This window comes from Bombina bombina, chromosome 6 (assembly GCF_027579735.1).
Source record: "Bombina bombina isolate aBomBom1 chromosome 6, aBomBom1.pri, whole genome shotgun sequence".
NCBI lineage: Eukaryota > Metazoa > Chordata > Amphibia > Anura > Bombinatoridae > Bombina > Bombina bombina.
In genome coordinates, this window is record NC_069504.1 from 483276408 (window position 1) to 483298812 (window position 22405).

Below are 22405 nucleotides of genomic sequence, written 5' to 3' on the forward strand. Positions count from 1 at the left end.
AAAGGAGAGAGGAGAAAGAGAAAGGAGAGAGGAGAAAGAGAAAGGAGAGAGGAGAAAGAGAAAGGAGAGAGGAGAAAGAGAAAGGAGAGAGGAGAAAGAGAAAGGAGAGAGGAGAAAGAGAAAAAGAGAATAAATGGTTCCATTTTGAATCTTAGCCTATTAGATGTCCACTATTAGGTGAAACATTCTATCTTAATGTCCATGGTATGATGGGAATTGTTGTCCCCATGTGTGCACTCAAACTACATTAGCTGCCATGCAGCGCACAATTTACACTGCAGTGACCGTAACCACAGTACATTAATGTGTCCTTTAAACACAGCCATGGTCATATGGCTGTAGAAAGGAGTCTTGATTCTAGCAACAAATTTAAAAGGGACAGTCTAGTCAAAATTAAACTTCATGATTCAGATAAGGCATGCAATTTTAAACAACTTTCCAATTTACTTTTATCATTAAATTTCCTTTGTTCCCTTTGTATTCTTTGTTGAAAGCTAAAGCTAGGTAGGCACATATGCTAATCTCTAACCCCTTAAAGGCCACCTCTAATCTCAGTACATTTTGAGTTTTTCACAGCTAGAGAGAGTTAGTTCACGTGTGCCATATAGATAACATTGTACTCAAGTCCGTTGAGTTACCTAGGAATCAACATTGATTGGCTAAAATGCATGTCTGTCCAAAGAACTGAAATAATGGGGCAGTGTGCAGAGGCTTAGGTAATTACAGAGGTAAAAAGTATATTAATATAACTGTGTTGGTTATTCAAAACTGGGGAATGGGTAATAAGGTATTATCTATCTTTTTAAAAAATAAAAATTCTGGAGTACACTGTCCCTTTCAGTTACCATGGCTCTGTTAATTTGTCAAACCTTGACCAACAAAATAGCGATGTGAACATGCAATATAATATATAAAAAAACACAGGTTATATTTGATATTATGAGCACTTTAGGAAGTTTCACACTAATTAAGAAAGTTTAGAAAACAATGTACAATAAATAAGTTCCTCAACCCCGTATATGTCTGAAGAAACAGAAGGGTTCTAGGTTGCAATAATATGGTAAAACATGAAACTTAAATGCTAGGTGTTTATACAGAACTAAAAAAAAAGATATGCCAACAATATGAGAAGACTGCCTATGGGTTATATAGAGCAACGGGAGGAATTAAAGGCATTATAAGAAGGGGAACTAAATTGTAGAAGGATATATAATAGAATAAAAAGGTATTGGGAGAGGCTATATGAGCAATACAATAAATTGTAGGAAAAGGTTATAGAATGACCAATAGAAACAGTCGAATGGATATATTAAAAGTAGAGTGCCAAATAGAGGTAAGAAGAAGTAATACGAAAAGCTATGGCAAATGTTGCACAACTGAATGAAATTAAAGTGATTATACACAATATATTAAAACTGAAGTAATGAAAGTAGACAGTTATATAAAGCAGTAATATAAATTATACGATTGTAATCTAGAGTATTAAGAGGAGATACATGGAGGAAATGGTAGAAGGTAGACACAGCATTATAAAGGAAGGTTATAAGTGTTGTAAGTTGTATTTAGGGCAACGGAAAGAGTTACAAAAAGGTTTAAATATAGAAACTGAATAAGGGGCATCCTGATATATAAGAAGGTGTAATTTTGGACAAAACAAAAAGTTCTAAGAAAGCGAAAGCATTAGATCCAAAAGTCAGAGATGTTATAAATCAAAAGGACAAGTTATAAGATATAATATGTCCAATAGTTACTGGTACCATAAAACAAAGCAACAGGGTATAAGGAATTCTCGTGAGTGGTTATACATATATGTAGAAAAATAGATGGAGTTGTGCTCCCAAAATGTTATCTTCATTTCAAATATTTTCTTAACTGTAAAATATATCTTTATTATTGCACAGTTATCTGGTTCTTAAAGGAACAACATACTCAGACATACAGCTGATAAACATTAATTGTATTCAAAGCTCCTGCAGTAACAGCCTTTTAAATGGGCTGTGCTTTCTCTCATCCACCATTAGAAGAAGGTTGATGTATAACAATGCCTCTTGTTCACATAGCTTTTCTAAAGAGAATTGAAATTTTTGTAAAAGGTTTTCCTGTATTGAATTTTTTTATTTTTTTATTTTATGCTTGTGAGATGTGTCCACCGATAAACTGGGAGATATGTTTTAGCCAGTGAGCAATAATGCTTTAAAGGGACAGTTTCTTTCATGATTCAGAAAGGGCTACGCAATTTTAAACTATTTTCCAATTTACTTTTACCATCAAATTTGCTTTGTTCTCTTGGCATTCTTGATTGAAAGCTAAACCTAGGTAGGCTCATCATATGCTAATTTCTAAGCCCTTGAAAGCATGCCTCTTTTCTCAGTGCATTGTGACAGTTTTTCACAGCTAGACAGAGCTAGTTCATGTGTGCCATATAGATAAGATTAAGCTCACTCCCATGGAGTTATTTATGAGTCAGCATCAGCACTAAATGGCTAAAATGCAAGTCTGTCAAAAGTACAGAAATAAGGGGGGCAGTCTGCAGAGGCTTAGATACAAGGTAATCACAGAGGTAAAAAGTATATTCATATAACCATGTTGGTTATGCAAACCTGGGGAATGGGTGATAAAAGGGATTATGTTTTTTTTTTTTTAAACAATAAAAATTCTGGAGTAGACTGTCCCTTAAAGGCTCAGTTGAAGATTCCGGTTATCGCCAAAACTAAAATAAAGAGCTTCGAACCTTGAAGCAGATGGGCTACAGCTGCAGAAGATCACACCGGATGCCACTCCTGTCAGCTAAGATCAGGAAACTGAGGCTACAATTCGCACAGGCTCACCAAAATGGGACAAACTAACATTGGAAAAACATTGCCTGGTCTGAGGAGTCTCGATTTCAGATGTGACATTCAGATGGTAGGGTCAGAATTTGGCGTAAACAACATGAAAGCATGGATCCATCCTGCCTTGTATCAACGGTTCAGGCTGTAATGGTTTAGGGGATCAACGGTTCAGGCTGTAATGGTGTAGGGCAGTGCTTGACAAATTTGTTTAAAAATTAGGAGCCAGTAAGAAAATTTAGGAGCCAGGCATATTTTTAGGAGCCAGACCGTTGGATTTGTATATAGACATATGGAGAATAACCCAAAAAGTTAGGAGCCAGGGGTAAAATTCTAGGAGCCAGTGGCTACCAGGCTCCTGGGTTTGTCGAGCCCTGGTGTAGGGGATATTTTCTTGACACACTTTGGGGCCCTTAGTACCAATTAAGCATCCTTTAAACGTCACCGCCTACCTGAGTATTGTTGCTGACCATGTCCATCCCTTTATGACTACAGTGTTCCCATCTTCTGATGGCTACTTCCAGTAGGATAATGCATCATGTCACAAAGCTCAAATCATCTCAAACTGGTTTCTTGAACATGACAATGAGTTCACTGTACTCCAATGGCCCCCACAGTCACGAGATCTCAATCCAATAGAGCATCTTTGGGATGCAGTGGAACAGGAGATTCGCATCATGGTTGTGCAGCCGACAAATCTGCAGCAACTGCGTGAGGCTATCATGTCAAATTGGAACAAAATGTCTGAGGAATCTTTCCAACAAAAAAAGAAAATAAATGTGTTCAGAGCGCCTCAAATGGGCTAGGTGTTGTACAATGTGTAGAGTGTGTATTTAGAAATATTTTAATTGTAAATCTAGTACTTTACACAAGAATAAAACATGCCACGGTGGGAACAGTGGTAATAAATGACAAAAACAATAAGATGTGGATCCACTCCTGTACAAATTAAATATTGAATATATCTATATAAAAACACTGAATAATAAAATGATGCAGAGGCAATAATAATAGTACACAAGCCTTAGCAGATTCATTTATTTATTGACAAACATACAGATATCGTAGTGAGGGGTATATACCCCTGGGTAAAACAGCAGAGACAAAAAAAAAAGAAAAAATGTGCAGAGCAACTAGTGAACGGCTTACGCGTTACGGGGTTTGGAGGCCATCCAATTCTTTATGACCAGATTTTGTGATAACTCTGATTTTGTGAATTATGTGGTTGAGGTTACTCGATTCCTCTTAACCCATAATTATTTTGAGTTCGGTGGGGATTACTATCTCCAAAGGCGTGGGACAGCGATGGGAGCGAAATTCACCCCATTGTACGCCACCCTATTTATGGGTTGGTGGAAACTGTCCCACGTCTTTGGTGATGTGAATCCCCACCGAGGGGAAATTATCTGGTATGGACGTTATATTGACGACCTCCTGTTCATCTGGGGGGGTTCCGAGTCCCTCCTGGTGAAGTTTACAGAGTACCTCAACAGAAATACTGTTGGCATTGAGTTCACCTCGGAGACACAGGCCTCCCGGGTGAACTTTTTGGATATTACCTTGATAGGAATCCCAAGTCAGAAGATCAGGACTGAGGTGTATTGTAAACCTATCGCAGGTAATTCCCTTCTCCACGCCTCAAGTTGCCACCCCCGAAGGGTGTTCGGAGGTGTGGCTAAAAGCCAGTTCATCTGCCTGAAAAGAAATTGTTCTGAGCCTCAGGTTTACAAGGCAAAGGCGAATGATCTGGCTATCAAATTGAGTGACAGAAGCTACAGTGCACAGACTGTTAAGGAAGCCAGACAGTCTGTGGAGAAAATACCTAGGGCTAATCTACTGGTTCAAAATAAGCTCAACAGTAAAGAATCTAAATCTGTGATCAGACCTGGCTTTATCACTGAATATTCTAGACAGTATGATGAGATTTGCCAGATTGTAGGCAAACATCTTAAGCTTTTGACAGCTGATGATAGCCTAACTGAAGTGATTGACCAGGGAGTCAGGTTTGCTTACAGAAGAAATAGAACCATTGGGAACACAGTTGCACCACCAAAATTGGAACTGTTAGTTCTATTCCTCCCTCTTCCTGGCTCACCAGTGTGGGGGCTTTCAAATGTCACTACCATACCTGTGTTGCATGTGAGAAGCTAATTGTGGGGGATTCTTTCATATCCTCTTTAACAGGAGAGTCGTTCAGAATCAAATATTGTCTGAATTGCAGACAAACTTTTATCATTTACCTTATCACATGCAACAGCTGCTCTCTTCAGTACGTTGGACTCACAACGAGGGAGGCCAGGACACGTATTCAAGAGCATTTGTCAGACATTAGGATAGGTACCATGACGACCCCACTGGTAAAACATTTTGTTGAAAAACACCAGAAGTCGTCGAGATCTTTGATTTGGACCATCATTGATAAAGTCTTCCCAAAAAGGGGTTTGACTGACCGAGTACACAAGCTAGGGGAGAGAGAGGCCTTCTGGATCTTCAAATTGAGAACTAGGACTCCAGAAGGCCTCAACTCTGAGTTTGATTTAATTAATTTTTGGTCAGTCTAATACCCCAGGGAAACAGATTGGGATTGTGTTTATATAAACTCTAATCTGCTTTCTCACCTGCATCCCTATATATGTATTGCATTTTTTATTTTTAGGCTCTTTCTGCTTTGTGAATACTGCTGTAATGTACTTCTACTCTCTTTTCTTTATTGAGAGTGTATGGGTTATCAAAGTTGGTGTATTTGTTAGTGGTGTCTTAGGTTGTTAGCTAATACTGTGAAGACTTAATATAATTCCTTTATAGACGAACTGATTTTGGAATTGGGTATAACCACTCTTTTGGATTTGGGGGGTAGGGTTTGTTCTGGTTTGCTGACCAATACAGTCTATTTAAGCATGCCCTCCCCAGATGGAGTGTGCTTGACATGACCTCTACTTATATTGAACAGTGATTCTAATGCTGGGCCCCTCCCTCTTTCCCTCTTCCTTTTGTATTGCTTTTTTCTTATCTTTGGTTCTTTCTCTATCACCCCTTGTAACTTGGATACCGGCATGGTCAGTTAATTGATGTAACAATTTGGCACTTGACAGTCCACGTATATAATATAATATAATTTATCTTAAAATATATATCTTATTATGACTATCATGTTGGGTTCACTTTGCAATGTGTCACTGTTGGTTCCCTTTTCCTCCTCTCTACTTGGAGTCCCCGCCCCTTGCCTTCATGCTTTGAACCGTTAATCACCAGTACTGTATAGTGTATAGTCATATAACAAGTTTGACGGATTTTTATTTAAGTGTATACTTTATTTGGTGCTTTGCTCACGGTGTAGGTATTATGTTTCTGCTGTGGATCCAAACAAGGGTGTCTGCATTATGATTTTCTATTGCAGCTCTACTGATCACCCCGCTAAGTGTTTGTCTCTTTGACATTACCATTTGTAACACGGCGGAACATATGTGACGATGGCTCCTTTAGCACACTCCTTCCGGGGGGGTACCCGCTGCAATGACGTATTATTAGTAGGCGGGCACTCCCCTGGGTGTGTATGTGATTCTATGTGAATGATCGGGGGGGGGGGGGGGGGGTTTCACTCACCGAATTGGCCAGCATTAGAAGGGATGGTATCCTGGCGGCCAATCAGTGCTAGGGCAAGGTTTTAAAGCACGTTGGTTCGTGCGTTTTTTTAGTCCGGCTATGAGTAAGGCTTAGGCCAAAACGCGTAAGCCGTTCACTAGCTGCTCTGCACATTTTTTCCTTTTTTTTGTCTCTGCTGTTTTACCCAGGGGTATATACCCCTCACTACGATATCTGTATGTTTGTCAATAAATAAATTAATCTGCTAAGGCTCGTGTGCTTCTCGTACATTCACTACAGTCTATCTATGCAACTTGGCCTGAGTGAGCACAGAGTATTTGGCAAAGGGCTGCAGGGGTGGCTGTTTCACTGGAGCGCTGTCTGGACATGAGACCGGAGTTTACCCAAACATTAGGACGGCTGGGAGCACAGGGATTCCTCTCATCCTGGCATGAATTGAGGTCTGCCCTTGGAACCTGGAATAAGGAAGAAGGTATGTGCTGAGCCGTTTTTCTCTGGGGAACTGTGTTACTTGATACTGTATCCGGATTTGCTTGACTGAGTGTGTTTGTTTAGTAACCTTAAGGTCAGTTTTCCAAACATTTTGGTTAGCAGGGGGTTAGAGGAGCCCCTCTGTTTGCCCCAGTGCCCAGTTTTCAGGGAGTAAAAGATTACAGCAGATTGAGTGGTTTCTCACGCTGTTTTTTCCTCTGCAGGAATAATCTACATATTAGCAGAGCTGTTATTACCACCTGAACTGTTTCTCCACCTAACATCTTTCTCTTCCTTGAGTTTCTGGATTTGAATAATAATAGTAGCCCCAATAAAAATATGAGAAAGTTAAAATTCCAAACAATGACTGAAAGAAATCAATCCAGTGTGTGGATTTAAAAATACAGTAAATCAAATGAATGGATTGCACTGTACTCCATTTGATTTACTGTATTTTTTAATCCACACACTGGATTGATTTCTTTCAGTCATTGTTTGGAATTTTAACTTTCTCATATTTTTATTGGGGCTACTATTATTATTGCCTCTGCATCATTTTATTATTCAGTGTTTTTATATAGATATATTCAATATTTAATTTGTACAAGAGTTGATCCACATCTTATTGTTTTTTTGTTTGTTTGTTTTTTAGCGTTCAAGAATAGTATTTTTTTTTTTTTTAAGATTTTTATTGAGGTTTAACTTTCAAATACACAAATATCAGGTCTTACATTGCTATATTCGACAGCACAGTAGTAGAGTATGACATACTAATCTTTGGAGTACACAATATTCATGTATATAATAACAAATATCAATATATGTAGGAGACCTCATTTTTTACAATACATTAATCCCTTTATAAAAAAAGTCTAGATAACAAATAATAAGAATTTCCCCCTTTTGGAACAAAACAGCCACTTTTGGACTGTAGACCATTCGATATATTTAAGATGGGGGGCATAAGGGATAAGAAAATAAAAAAAGAACCACTTATGGGCCCAGTGGTAATTATTAACAGATACGTTGCTATAGGAACCATCATGAAAAGAAAACGGATAGAATAAGAAATATAACAGTGCCTATTATAACATCAATATATATAAAGTTAATTATGAACTGCTAAGTTAAGGGTCACCAGCAATGGAGCTAATCACATATAAACTAAGGGGGAAAGGAATAACATACTAGATATGCATCTACTAGCGAGTGATGTTGGTAAAAGGTTATGCATAGATAAGGGTGAGCTATCTCGGCCGCTGACAGCCCACCAACTGGATAAGATGAAATAGTACAAACTAAATTTTAAGTTTATGTACACACTACATATATATCCAAAAGGGAGCTTAGCCCCAACAGACTTTCATACCCTAGCTGACATTAGAGTACAGTGTAGAGTAAGATTAGACTCATAATAGTAAATATCAATACTCTAACACTACTACAGGTAGTGTGTAGGTCTGCAATAGCCTATCCACCATATATCAATGTATATATAAGCGATAGATCGGGCGTGAGGATACAAGTACTGTTAACCTTATGGCAAAATGTTCCCTTATTTAATCACTACCAACAATGTAAGATATACTGGGGTATCAAATGCTCTAGAGACAGAGCACTAAAAGCTATATGCCAGGCATCATCTGCAATTTACGCTTAGGATAACTTAGGTGGTATGAATCTGGGACTTCGTACTAAAGTGTAACGTAGCTTAAAAAGCATGTGTATAACATTAAGCACATCGTATTGATAACATTTAATTGCACAAACAGGGAAACACTACCATGTAGGGTAGGGTTACCTTTGCAGTAGCGTATATCAGTGTTCTGGTACTATACAGGCTTTATGTATAGGTCCGCATTAGCCTATCTCAAATAGTTCTATATATATATGAAAGTGATAGATCAAATGTGAGGGTATCAAAAACTGCTAACCTTATGGTGAGATGATCCCTTAATAAACTATCACTAGCATTAAGAAATATTATGAAGAATCTAATGATCCATAGATAGAGCAGAGAAGGCTCCACACATCTTATTGTTTTAATTGTCATTTATTACCACTGTACCCACCGTGGCATGGTTTATTCTTGTGTAAAGTACTAGATTTACAATTAAAATATTTCTAAATACACACTCTACACATTGTACAACACATAGCCCATTTGAGGCGCTCTGAACACATTTATTTTCTTAGTACATTTTCCAAGCTAGCTAGTTAGCTCACTGTTCAGAGCTATAGGTGCTCGTCTTTGGCGCTATACCCCGTTGAAATCCGAATTTTTCCAACACCTTGTTTATTCTATGCCACAAGGAATTAAAGCAGTTCTAAAAGCAAAAGGGGGTCCAACCCGGTACCGGCAAGGTGTACCTAAAAAAGTGGCCGGTGAGTGTATGAATATATATATATATATATATTTTCTTTATAGCATGGCCTAGTACTTACGGTAACCTTTGAACCACCGGGGTGCACATCAAAGAGATCCTGCATAATTCACAGATCCAACATATCGCAAAAAGGAAGGCACTCGCCGGGTTTAATAAGGATAAAGTTTTATTTCTTATGAAGTAACGTTTCGGAGTTTTAAAACGGAGGTAAAACTCCGAAACGTTACTTCATAAGGAATAAAATTTATCCTTATTAAACCCGGCGAGTGCCTTCCTTTTTGCGATATATATATATATATATATATATATATATATATATATATTAATTAAACAGGTATAAAGCTTGAACAAATAAAAATTAGGTCACATGAAAAATAAAGTAAAAAAAATGCACACCATCCCCTCTCTTTATATTCGACACTTTGTGCTGCTGAGAGGAGTTTTTAGAACAGACCTGGAAGGAAGTATAAGAACTTCTACCATACTGAGGTGGCATTGAAGCGGCTTCCAGAATTGCTACGGGACAGATTGCCTTAAAGGGAAGCAATACTTACCTCATAGGATTGAGGTTGCTTTTAGTATGTGGGCACTTTTTACTTCTGTGTGGATAACATATTAATAAGATCCTACGCCTAATATTTGGTGACCCAGCTTTTGTGTTCGCTTTACACTTGGACTGCTAATTTTATGAACTGATTGATTAATTTTTAGCCCTTGGAAAAAGAAAATACATTGTGAAAAAAAAAAACTATCACCCTGAAAAGAGTATATATTCATATTTGATCCATTTAGGATTTTGGTGTGCATTTTTTTACTTTATTTTTCATGTGACCTAATTTTTATTTGTTCTAGCTTTATACCTGTGTGATTTATTCACACTATGAGCTAGATTTATTAAGCTCCTAAGGCAGCAAGTTCTCTCAAGAACTTGCTCGCCGTCATTTATCAAGCAGCGGTCACCAGACCGCTGCTTCCTTAGCCTCTTCGCCACCTCTAATCTGGCGAAATTCAATCTCCTCGGTCTAGTCAGACCGAGGAGATTGACAGCTCCTGCCCGCGCGTGATTGGCTGTGCGCGGGCAGGATTGCAATGCTGAATACCTGCGGGTATTTTCGCCCCGCCACAGGCGAGCTGAGGCGTACAGGGGCGCGTATACGCGCCCCTGTACGCCTCAGCTTTAATAAATCTAGCCCTATATATCCTCTGTCATACATATAATCTTCCACATGAATAGTGCGCCTTGATACCATCCTTCTCACTCATCATTCTTAACAATTAGAAATAGGACATTGTTAGGTGGGGACCTTTCTTTCGTCTATATTCCAGGTATTAGGCAGCCGGTTCATATTTCTAACACCTAGATTACAGGCCTTGGGGCTATACACTTAGCGCTGATTTTCTTTCTTTAGAGATATATATATATATATATATATATATATATATATATATATATATATATCTCAACAATTAAAATTATGGGGAGGCGAAAAGTGAGTTTAAAATCCTCCACTAAATACAAAATATAGAGAAAGTTTCTGGGTTTAAAGCAAGTCTTCTGACTTGTTTGGATTTGTAAATGGTTTACACAATGAGTTATTTTCTCTATAATATATATATATATATGCAATGATATTGCAATGATACAGTATGCAATGATACCTCTTTTATTGGACTAACATAATATTTCAAAGACAAGCTTTCGAGAGTTTTCCTCTCTCCCTCAGGTCTGAAGCAATACTGATTTTATATATATATATATATATATATATATATATATATATATATATATATATATATATATATATATATATATATATATATATATATATATATATATATATATATATATATATATATATATATAAAGCATGTAGCAGGGTCAGGGACCTGAAGTCAACAGGGTCCACTTGAAGGGACACTCAAGTCAAAATAAACTTTTGATTTAGAAAAGAGCATGCAGTTTTAAGACAATTTCCAATTTACTTCCCTTATCAAAATGTGCAGTCTTTTTATATGCACATTTTCTGAGGAACAAGATACTACTGAACATGTGCACAAGCTCACAGGGTATACGTATACTAGTCTGTGATGTCTATCACATGATACAAGAGGCCAGAAAATAGGAGAAAAAATAAATTTGCCAGACAAAAAAAAATAAAAATCTACTGCTTATTTGAAATTAAGTTTTTCAGCGGTAATTATTTTAGCACATTGCAACCTTTTTTAATATACATAAAAAATGTTATGAGGAATCCAATTTTAGTTAAATGTCCCTTTAAAATTCACTGTGCCGGAGGGAAAAAGTAACTGATAGAAATAAATTATTCATGTGTCAAAATAGTTTAAAGAACAGTTAAAGGAACACTCAGGTTTTATTAAATGTTCATGATTCAGATACAGCATGTAATTTTAAACAACTTTCCAATTTACTTCCATTAAAAAAAAAAAAAAAATGTGCAGTATTTTATATTTACACTTTTTGAGTCACCAGCTCCTACTGAGCATGTGCAAGAACTCAGACTATACGTATATGCATTTGTGATTGGCTGATTGCTATCACATGGTACAGGGGGAGTGGAAATATACATAACTTTGAAATGTGTTAGAAAATAATCTACTACTCATTTGAAATTCAGAGTAAATGTTATTGTACTGTCTTATTATCTTTCATTTGTTGATTATGCAAATCTACTGTGTTTACTGGTACTTTAAAGGGATAGTAAACCCAAAAACTTTTTAAATCTTTATTAAAACTTCATTATGTATGTGAAATATTTCAAATAAGTACCTGTTAAATTTTTTCACTCGTTTTCTAATTATTCTTCATCAAATATCTTTAATAGTACCGCATGCGCATTTTGGCCTCTCAGTCCTAGCGTCACCGTCAATATTCTGGCACAGGAAGCAGGGCGGACTTCCTGATAGTGACGTCAACGTTGGTGGGAGTGGCGCACCACAGCGCTGAAGATTCACGGAACACAAGCATGGGGAATCATCTGTGTTACTTTGCTAGAGGTAAGTATAATAATTACCCCTAGGCTAACGAGCAAGTTGATTTGATCTTAGTAATAGGACGTTAACCCCTAGATTAAAAGCAATAGCAAATTCGGATGTGACTAAAGTTAATTATTAACATCTGAATTTGCTATTGCTTTTAATCTTTGCAGCTCCTGCGTTTAATCTGAGTGTTGTAAGAATAAAACAACTTGCTCGTTAGTCTAGGGGTTAAAAATAATTGCTGGTTAGTCACTCTTATCATAAGTCACTGCCTTATCATAAGAAAAAAACATGCTCCTTTTTCTAGGTGTTAAAAAAATTATAGTCAGTCTAGGGGTTAATGTCCTATTACTAAGATCAAATCAACTTGCTCGTTAGCCTAGGGGTAATTATTATACTTCAAAAAAATGTATAACAGGAGCACCAGGTAAAGTGATAAAAATTATAAATTTTATTGAAATACAAAGGGTATATTAACGGGGGCGGAGCCAGCCGCCAAAGCAACAAGACGTGCTTCACTGAGCTCCTGATGGCAGAACTTTAAAATATATATTTCTGGCATTATACAAACCAAAATAACCGACATCTTGATCTTGGTATAACACTAAGACATGGTTTCTATTTTCTGGAGTACAGAGGAAAACGTGATGGTCATATGACAGACACAAAGACCCCTCAATCAGCTAAAACCGTGGCTGGGACTGCGACACTAGAACCAGATACTCATTAGACCGACTAACCCACTCCCCGGCTTCCCACCTAGCTGGGTAACAGTATCTCTCCGATATCCTCAAAATGGAGGAGTGTTCAGTATACCTTATCTCTCTGCTGCAGGGACTAAGTGGTAAAGCCGATAGACATCATCAAAGATTACGGTCTGTCATTTCAAATATGCGTACCCAAGATGGCGTCTTCCCCTCAACCTCCCATGATGCTTGTGTAATAATCAAGATAGAAGACTCCTCGCCTGATCTGCATTTTCAACAACGCACACAAGCAGGGCAACCCAGACGAGTCTCAACGAGCATTCCACACGAGAAAGTGAGCTATGACCCGACGCAGTCACATTATGACGACCTGTCCTATATGGAAGCTGCAATACCGGAGCCAAAGGGAACCTCCATGACCGCTACCGGGCACCACCTCCGGATCTTTTTCTCTCCCCACCTACGCTCCCAAATAGCGCTAACATCTCAAGCTGACAGTCTCGATGAGAACATGACATACCTCTCGGCACTGCCTTCATTAAAATTACCGAACATGAGAGCAGTGGAGTATGTAGGGGATCCTTTTGCAGATCCGGATGAACCTTTACCATGCAAGCAGCCTAGCCCCTCCGTCCTTACAAGGGAGCAGCTGAGCCTTCTGGAAGGCCCCCCTGATCCTAAGATGGTGAGATTTGCCTTGAGTGTCCTCGCTGTCTCATGGGCAGGCTCTCCTCTATTGCAGCACTTGTTAGAAGAGACTACCGTCTACCGTATGACAGACATTTCCCAGGTGTTCTGTCCCAGGGGAGTGGGATAGAGACATGAAAGATTCCCACAGCTAAAGTAGCTAAAGTAGCAGAATAAGACTACAACTTAAAATACCCTTAACTTGCAAAGCTATTGCAGTTTACTATCTCTCTGCACTGTTCTATTCCCTACAGACTAACATTAATAGTGTCTTGTTTTCAATGTTTACTAAGCTGTTAGTTCATTCTAGATTTAAAAACCTCAATGTTTTATCTGTTGATTTGGCGCTACATTAACGTTGCATAGGAGACTAGTTAGGTAGATGCAGCTTAGCCACAGTATATCTTACCTCACATAACTTTAACCCTTATAATTAATGCAGCGTTTTTCAGAGAATGGATTGTAGCAGCATCGATGGTACTAGGGTTGTGGATGTGTAATAGGTACTGAGACATTTGGGATCAGAGTTTTAGTGGTTATATATGCACAAATAATAATCCAGCGCTTTAGACATACACTAATATTTGGTACCTATTTAGGATTCCCATTGCTCACAGTCTCCCTCCAACTCCACACCTCCCCTGTATCCTATAGTATCCGTCTCCTCTATGTTTAGGTATTTGAACAATCTTACCTGATAAAATATCTAGATTGTGGTTAAGCTCCTTGTTATATTAAGCCCTATTAAATACTAGAGCAACGAGAGGGACAGGTAAGCTAATCATCTATGTCTCAAACTATTTAAAATGTTTCTGTACCTATCATATTTTACCCGTTACGCCTACCTTTATTCACAGTCATGTATAGATAATGTTAGTTGAAGGGTTTCTTAAAATTATTATTATCTCAGACCCGTGTCATATACCACAGTCCCTAGGTATTTAACCCCTTTGTCTTGGGCCTCCTATATTGGTATGACTAGGCTCTATGTTATTCTACTTAAATGTTTGGCCCCTGTGCAACTCATATACCAGTTTATGCAGCTGTGAATATGTTATAAATTACCCGCCCTTGATATCCTATATGTCTTATGTCCATCTATCATATTACCTCTATTATAAGATATTGGCCCTGGATGTTATAGTGCTCTCTATGAGCATTTAACCCTTATAATCTACGAATTACCTAACCTTTCCCCAAGGTACTAGAAAGTGGGTAGAGTTAACTTGCATTCTATTCTTCACCTGAGTGTATTCATTGTCTATGGGACTTATTGGCAGGGCGTTGCAGTGTTGTAGTGTTACTCTTTTCTAGTGACAAGCCTGTTATATTAAATATCTGATCATTATATCTAAGAGTGACAGTTCTCTTGCTCAGAGGTTCAAAGGCTAAGCTAAGATATATATGTAGTTTGTTTTTTCATTAGCCTGCAAAGCTGTGTATATGTTTAGGCGTCAATGGGTAAACTTAATGTATTTAACATTCTATGCTCCTTTATTATATTTATGTTCCTAGGATGTGGCATTGCTTATGTTGAGCTTTATACTAATACTAAATTTCTTGTCTCTGGTGGGCCCCTCCCCTCCCTTTCCCGCCGGTACTGGTTGCTTGCGGGTCATACCCCTATGCCTTTCTCCCACATCGCCTATAGCTGGTAATTTCCTAGGAGAGGGGCTCACCGGGAAATCTCTTATGTCCCATATATACTAATGTCCCCCTCCCCACTAAATAATGCTGGGAATTACCCCTACTCATTTTATAGAGAGTCAATCCGTAATCTTGGTCATGGCGCCGTTGTATCATGTGTTTAATTCTACTCTAGTCTTCATATCCCGTGTGCTAAGATTCATTTTGGTATATAAAGCATTGTCTCCAGGTCATAATGAGACTAATGAAAGCTCACCATTTTATCCCTTTAATTAAGTATTCTAATTTATACTCTGTCTAGATATTTTCAGGAGTTTACTTGGCAGTTAAAACTAAAGCTCACATAGGGTCCTGATCACAGTTAATTCAAGATTGACATCCTGACTGGCTCCGCCCTCCACTCCCCCCCCCCCTATTATATTTCGAGCGGCTCTTGCCCGCTGCATCCCTCCCCCCCCCCTTTTTAAACTATAAAGCTAATCCCTCCCTGGCCCTAATTGTATCTGAGTGGATGCTTCAATTTCCCTACTATATGGCCCAGAGAGGACTATTTTTGTTGTATTGTTATTACTTTCATCATAAAACTGAAGTCTTATTGTAATCTGCCCAAATTCTATAATATTACGTGTGCTGTTTGGATACATTATACTCTTACTGTAGGGTTTTGTTTCTAACACTTATCCAATAATATTGTAATTGCACTTCTCTCTAAATGCTTTGGGGCATAACCTTGGTTGTATCTGTTTATGACTTCAATAAAAAATATATTAAAAAAAAAAAAAAAAAAAAAAAAAGGGTATATTAACCCAGGGTAAGAACACACAAAAAGGAAAAGTTTGAACCAACAAACTGATGAACAAAGGCTGACCGGTTTCGGCTGTTGCCTTACTCCTAGCCTGCTTAAAACTGATTAACAGTTACTGCTTTAAAAACCCTCATCTGTGTTGCCATTGGTTCAGCGGCTCACACCCCATAATCTCCAGCTTCATTCAATTATATACTCATTAAGTGACACCAGAATTTCTACGGTACACTTTTGTGAAAAAAGCATATAAATGTACAAACTAAACAATAACCTTTTAATTCTATAAATTTATAATAATGATAAACTCTTATTCTAATGGTATAACCATTTATAATTGGATGTGCATAGCTTGTGTACATGCTGAAAACCACTCAGGCAAGTGCTAGTGTTCTAACAAATTATTATACTTACCTCTAGCAAAGTAAAGCAGATGATTCCCCATGCTTGTGTTCCGTGAATCTTCAGAGCTCTGGTGCGCCACTCCCACCAACGTTGATGTCACTATCATGAAGTCCGCCCTGCTTCCTGTGCCAGAATAGTGATGGTCACGCTAGGACTGAGGGGCCAAAATGCGCATGCGTTACTATTAAAATAATTATATGCGCATGCGGACGGCCATGATGTTTCTACCTAGGTAGAACATCATTATAGGGTCCACATAATGTGATAAAAATGGGCTTGGCAATATAAAGACAATTGATGAAGAATAACTAGAAAACGAGTGAAAACATTTAACAGGTACTTATTTGAAATATTTCACATACATAATGAAGTTTTAATAAAGATTTAAAAAGTTTTTGGATTTACTATCCCTTTAAGTATTTTTTTCTTTCTTGCATCTATGAGGGCATTTTTAAAATGTATGACAGTGGTTTATTTGTGTAGAATTTATGTCCCTGTACTGAGAAAAACTAAATATAAAGCATTAGGATTTTTGCTGACCAGCCAGTGAGCAATCAATCCTTAAAAGGGACAGTCTAGTCAAACTTAAACTTTCATGATTCAGATAGGGCATGTAATTTTAAACAACTTTCCAATTCACTTTTATCATCAATTTTGCTTTGTTCTATTGGTATTCTTTGTTGAAAACAAAACCTAGGTAGGCTCAAATGCCAATTTCTTAGCCCTTAAAGGGTGCCTCTTACCTGAATGCATTTTGACAGTTTTTTTACAACTAGAGGGCGTTAGTTCATGTGTGCCATATAGATAATGTGCTCACGCCCGTGGAGTTAGCTAGGATTCAGCACTGATTGGCTAAAATGCAAGTCTGTCAAAAGAACTGACATAAGAGGGCAGTCTGCAGAGGCTTAGATACAAGGTAATAACAGAGGTAAAAAGTGTATTAATGTAACCATTTTGGTTAGGCAAAACTGGGGAATGGGTAATAAAGGGATTATCTATCTTTTTAAACAATAAAAATTATGATGTAGACTGTTCCTTTAAAGTGATGGTAAACTTTAGCTAATCAAAATGCCATATACTGTATATAATACCATGCCATTAAGAAAAGTATACGTGTACCTTTTTTTTTTTTTTTATCTGTCCATAAAAAGGGCTAAATCCGTGCCTATTGTAAAGTTTCTATTACAATGCCCAATGGGATGAACTCTTTTTTTTTTTTTTTATGACAATTCCGATGAACATCCAATCAGTGTGTGTGTCATATGACACTCTTGAAGTCCAGCCCTTTAAAAGCCCTTAAGAAGCCTATGTAGAGAGTGGGTGGGACTGATCTCTGCGTCACAGCCCAGACAAAATAGGAAATATTTTTCATTGAAACATAAGTCTAAAAGTTACCATCACTTTAAAGGGCTACTGTAAGTAAATATTTTCTATGCCTGTTACTAACTACCCCAAATACGCTTTTTATCAATAGCATTTCATTAACATATCTCTACTGTATATCAGAAATCTTGTCTGCAAATGTAATTGTTTTCCAAACCCACTCCGTGGGTATCCTTTGCTCTGTACCAATCCGTTTACAATACCTAGGTTTCAAAATGGCGCTTTAAACACAAACTTATTGGTTTAAGTATTTTGAACACTCAGTGCTGAAAATAGTGGGCAGGATAACGTGACATCATCGGCGAATAAAAAATATAACTTTTAGAACGTTATGAAACTTCGTTTTGGAGAAAATATAGGTCAGTAGGTTTTAATTAATGTTTATTAACTTAAATATGTTAGTTGTTTAGCTTAAAAATTATAACAGAAAGTAATCCTTTAAGGCCCAGTCGTGCAAAGGCATAAATTTCCTGCCAATGTCACGGTCAAAATAAACCAATTTTCATATAACTGCATGTAATAGACACTACTATATAAGGAGAATATGCACAGATACTGATCTAAAAATCCAGTATAAAACCTTTAAAAACATAGATGCTCTCAGTTTAGCACTGTTTATGAAGTTAGGCTGGGGCATCCATTGAAAGGGGCTGAGAAAGCAAGAAGAGCAGACACTCCCCTCTCCCCTGCATATGAAAAGACCCCTTAAACAGGAGAAAGCAGGAATCTGTAGACTTCAGTCTACACATCAGATTTTTCGGGGCTTGGTTAGGAGTTTGAAAATCACCTTTATGTTATTACAAAATAAGCAAAAACTATACATTGTTACAAAAACACACCCAGATGGGCTATATAAATGGATCATCTACAAAACATGTAAGCACAGAAAAAACAAGTCTACAATGTCCATTTAACATTTTTATCTTGCATTAAATATTTGTAGCCTGTTTAAATAATGCTCTTTCAAAATCATGGTAGAAATGTTTAGTTGACTGTCCCTTTAAACGTGTACTTGGATGCAGCCAAGAGAACACTGTGAGCACTACAAAGGGCCCATAAACAACCAGTCATCCGCCACTGTAAATTACCAAAGTATGAATCTGCTCAACTGTAGCACTATATTAACTTATGTTCTGTTCAAGGTTTATGATTTACTACTATTTTTGTAGCACTATACAGACCTCTGCAAATTAACTAAAATAATAACAATAGTTATTGGTAAAATCTAGTGAATACTACATGGGAAGAACGTTGTCTATACATTGTAACAAATGAACATCAGTATCACCCTTGTAGTATACTGTACTGTATATATTTAGTGAATTACTTCAACAATTAAATTAAAAAAAATGATTTACAGAGAGTAAACTTGCCACAATATTTTAAGTTATATGGATATGAATTAAGGGATATAAATATAGATAACCTATTGTTAGGAGGAGGAGTTATACAAAACAGGAGGAGTCATATAAAGAGGTTATATGGAGTTAAAAGGGTCACACAACTGCCCCATATGCTGAGAGCAGTTCACATATCCCAAATACCTACAGGCATACCATAAATACCAAACATTGGCAGTACCACTGCACACAACCAAGAAATTTGGACATACATTTAATAACCAAAGCTCAGAATTAAATGTATTCTTAACATTTGGAGTGGGTGCATAATCTGTTTTATGAACTGGAAAACGGTAGTTGTTTATAGTGAAGGGTTATTTAGGATATGGGTGGTGCTATTTTTTATAAAGCTGTATATGGATAGCAGAAGTGATGAAAAAGGGTGATTTTGTAAAATGTTATAGCCTTGTGAAGTGACAGAAGAAAACGTGGTCCAGTAATGACATGCTGTTCAGTGTTTTAGGGATGTCACTTGAATGTTAGAGGTGTGTGATTAAAACAACCCATCGGGCATGTCTGGTTGCGAGCATTTACATACACACGATTTGGTGTGGTTAGGGGGTGTGGTGTATATGGAGTAATTGGGGTGTTTTGGTTTGGCCCTGGAGTTTTTAGGAGGATATTTGACATTTTTTAGTGTGGGGAGGATTAGGGGTCAGTTACCCGTTTCTCGTCTTCCTGGGGTCCCAGGCCTCCTTGAAGCAGGAATAGACATCCAGAAACCTCGTGAGACAGCCGGCCTGCTCAGGTTTGGCGAGACAGCATGACAGTCCAACGGTGTCAAATTCAAAGAAAGCTAAATCCAGTGATCCAAATACTGCGGGGTACTACATCCAAGAGACATAGCTACGTGGCTGAATTTTACACAGCACAACCAACCAGAAGCCCACGGCGCTTCAGAGACAGTGAGAAAAGGCCTGTGAAATAACCAGAGACACCCGGGAGAGACAGCTTGGCTGGGAAATTGAAAACAGTCAGCAGGGGCCTGAGAGGCGTACGAGGCCTGATGCGGAGAGAGACAGCTCACAAAGGCCGGGAGTCTCCGGAACTGACAGCTCACTCAGATCAGACCCTCTGTCAGAGGACTCACGTATATGTCTATACCAGTTCCAGCAGGAAGAGACCCCGGAGACAGCAGTTGTGGAGACAGAGACTGCAGGATGTGACTGCAGGGAGGAGAGAGAGGGGGAGGGAGCAGCCCAGACAGGCGTGTTCAGAGAAGGACAGAGATTTACTATAGTGAGACGGATATGCTGGTGAGTGAGGTATAGCAGAAAGCTTAAACTGAGACAAGCGATATTTGGTTCAATTATAAATCCTTCAGCTATAGAAAGATGTCAGTATATCCAAAAATAAACAATCCAGGCACATCAGTCTTAGTCGAGACAATGTGTATGGAGCAAGAGCTCATACGGTCGGTTAAACATTACAGAGGAGTGCCCATTCACTTCAGAGAGAGTGTGAATGTGTACTAGAGGGAGTGCTTGTACAAATATAAACAGAGAAAGATCACACGGCCAATTAATGAGATTGACCTTATACAAATATAGACAGGTAGTTCACAGAGAACAACGATCGACAGCTATAACAGGTTTAAAGAATATATAAGCAGGAAAATGTATCTTAAACCAAGACACAGGGATTTGATTAACGCAGGGACAGATAACTGGTGAAAATTATAGGCCGACGGCTGTTTATGACAGAAACACATTTGGGATACACAGTGATTCTAAGAAACAGCAGTTAGTAACTACTGACAGACTTGCTGAGAGAATCTAACGCTGAGCTTATAGTGCCTTTATAATCCTCTGACGGGATTTATATCTCTAATAAGAGCTCTTGGAATAAAGGTTGCTCATGAAAACACATTGTTTCCCTCACATGTGCATAAATAAATCATTAGGATGTGCTTTAGAAATACTATAACTTCCCAGACAGCTTTCACTTTGTTGCACTTGTAAACTAAGTTTGATGCTGATTGCAGTCACAGTAGAAAGCTGAAGACACCTATTACAATTACTGAGAAGAGGCAGCAAAATGCATTATTATTTCAGTGTAGTTAAAATTCAGTCAATCCAATCAATTTTTTTATCCCCTCAAAGACTCCGTTGCCACATGCTTGTCAAGTGCCTCCAGGCTGCATAAACTGCCTCTAAAATTGAGCTAGATTTATCATGGTCTGAAAATCCGTTGCAGGCTCAATCATTTGAGCCTGCAACTGATATTTATGAAGCAGCAGTTTGACCAGGATGATTGACAAGCCCTACTCTCACACAATTGGTTGCGCAAGGCCAGGGGGGACGGAATTTGCAATTATAAATATGACCATGGTGGACAACTGGACATTAGAACCAGATCTGCATACCAAGCTCTTTGAGGCCAAGCTGGAGCTATCAGTATCACAGATGAGCTCCCCTGCTTGATCAGAGAGATCACTCTGGAGAGAACAATTGGTGGAAAAAATTAGGTCAGGTGTAAAGACCAAGGAGCAGCTTAAGAAACCAATGACTCTGCTTGTGGATCTCTGAACCTCACAAAATTCCTTGGAAGTTTGTTTTTCTGCTGAGAAGCCATTAAGTCTATCTCCGGAACACCCCAAAGGGCCACTATCTGATCGAACACTTTTCTGATGTAGATACCACTCCCCAGGATGAAGAGATTGGCAACTTTGAAAATCTTCCCAATTCATTACTCCTGGGATATGAATGGCAGATATCATGCAATGGTACCTCTCCGCCCATGACAAGGGAACTGAAAGTTCCCCCTTAGTGGTTGATGCATGCCACTGCTGTGACATTGTCTGATTTAAAGTGGATAAACTTCTCTTGTTTCAGAAGAGGTCAGTTTTGAAGAGCCCAAAAGATAGAACAGGGTTCTAACATTTTTAATGGTAACCTGATTTCTGAGGAGACCAAAATCATTGTGCTCTTCTGGACTCAAATAGGAAATAGAAAAGGTGTATACTGTGCTAGGAAGATACTTATGTAAAGCCATAGATGAGGGTATTCCTCCCCAAAAACCCTCAATATTAGTGTAAAAAGAGAATGAGACTGAATGTGCTGATAAGACAAGGAAAAGATGATTGCTA

At 38.1% G+C, this 22405-nt stretch overlaps 1 protein-coding gene across 1 annotated transcript in view; it reads right to left on the reverse strand.

The window, feature by feature from the left end:
- The window catches only part of MYO9A (myosin IXA), a 294424-nt gene extending 273948 nt beyond the window's left edge, over positions 1 to 20476 (reverse strand). The window contains 1 exon segment of the mRNA XM_053717307.1: positions 19981 to 20476. The gene's annotated coding sequence lies outside the window, so the exon portion shown is untranslated.
- Positions 20477 to 22405: the final 1929 nt, after the last annotated feature.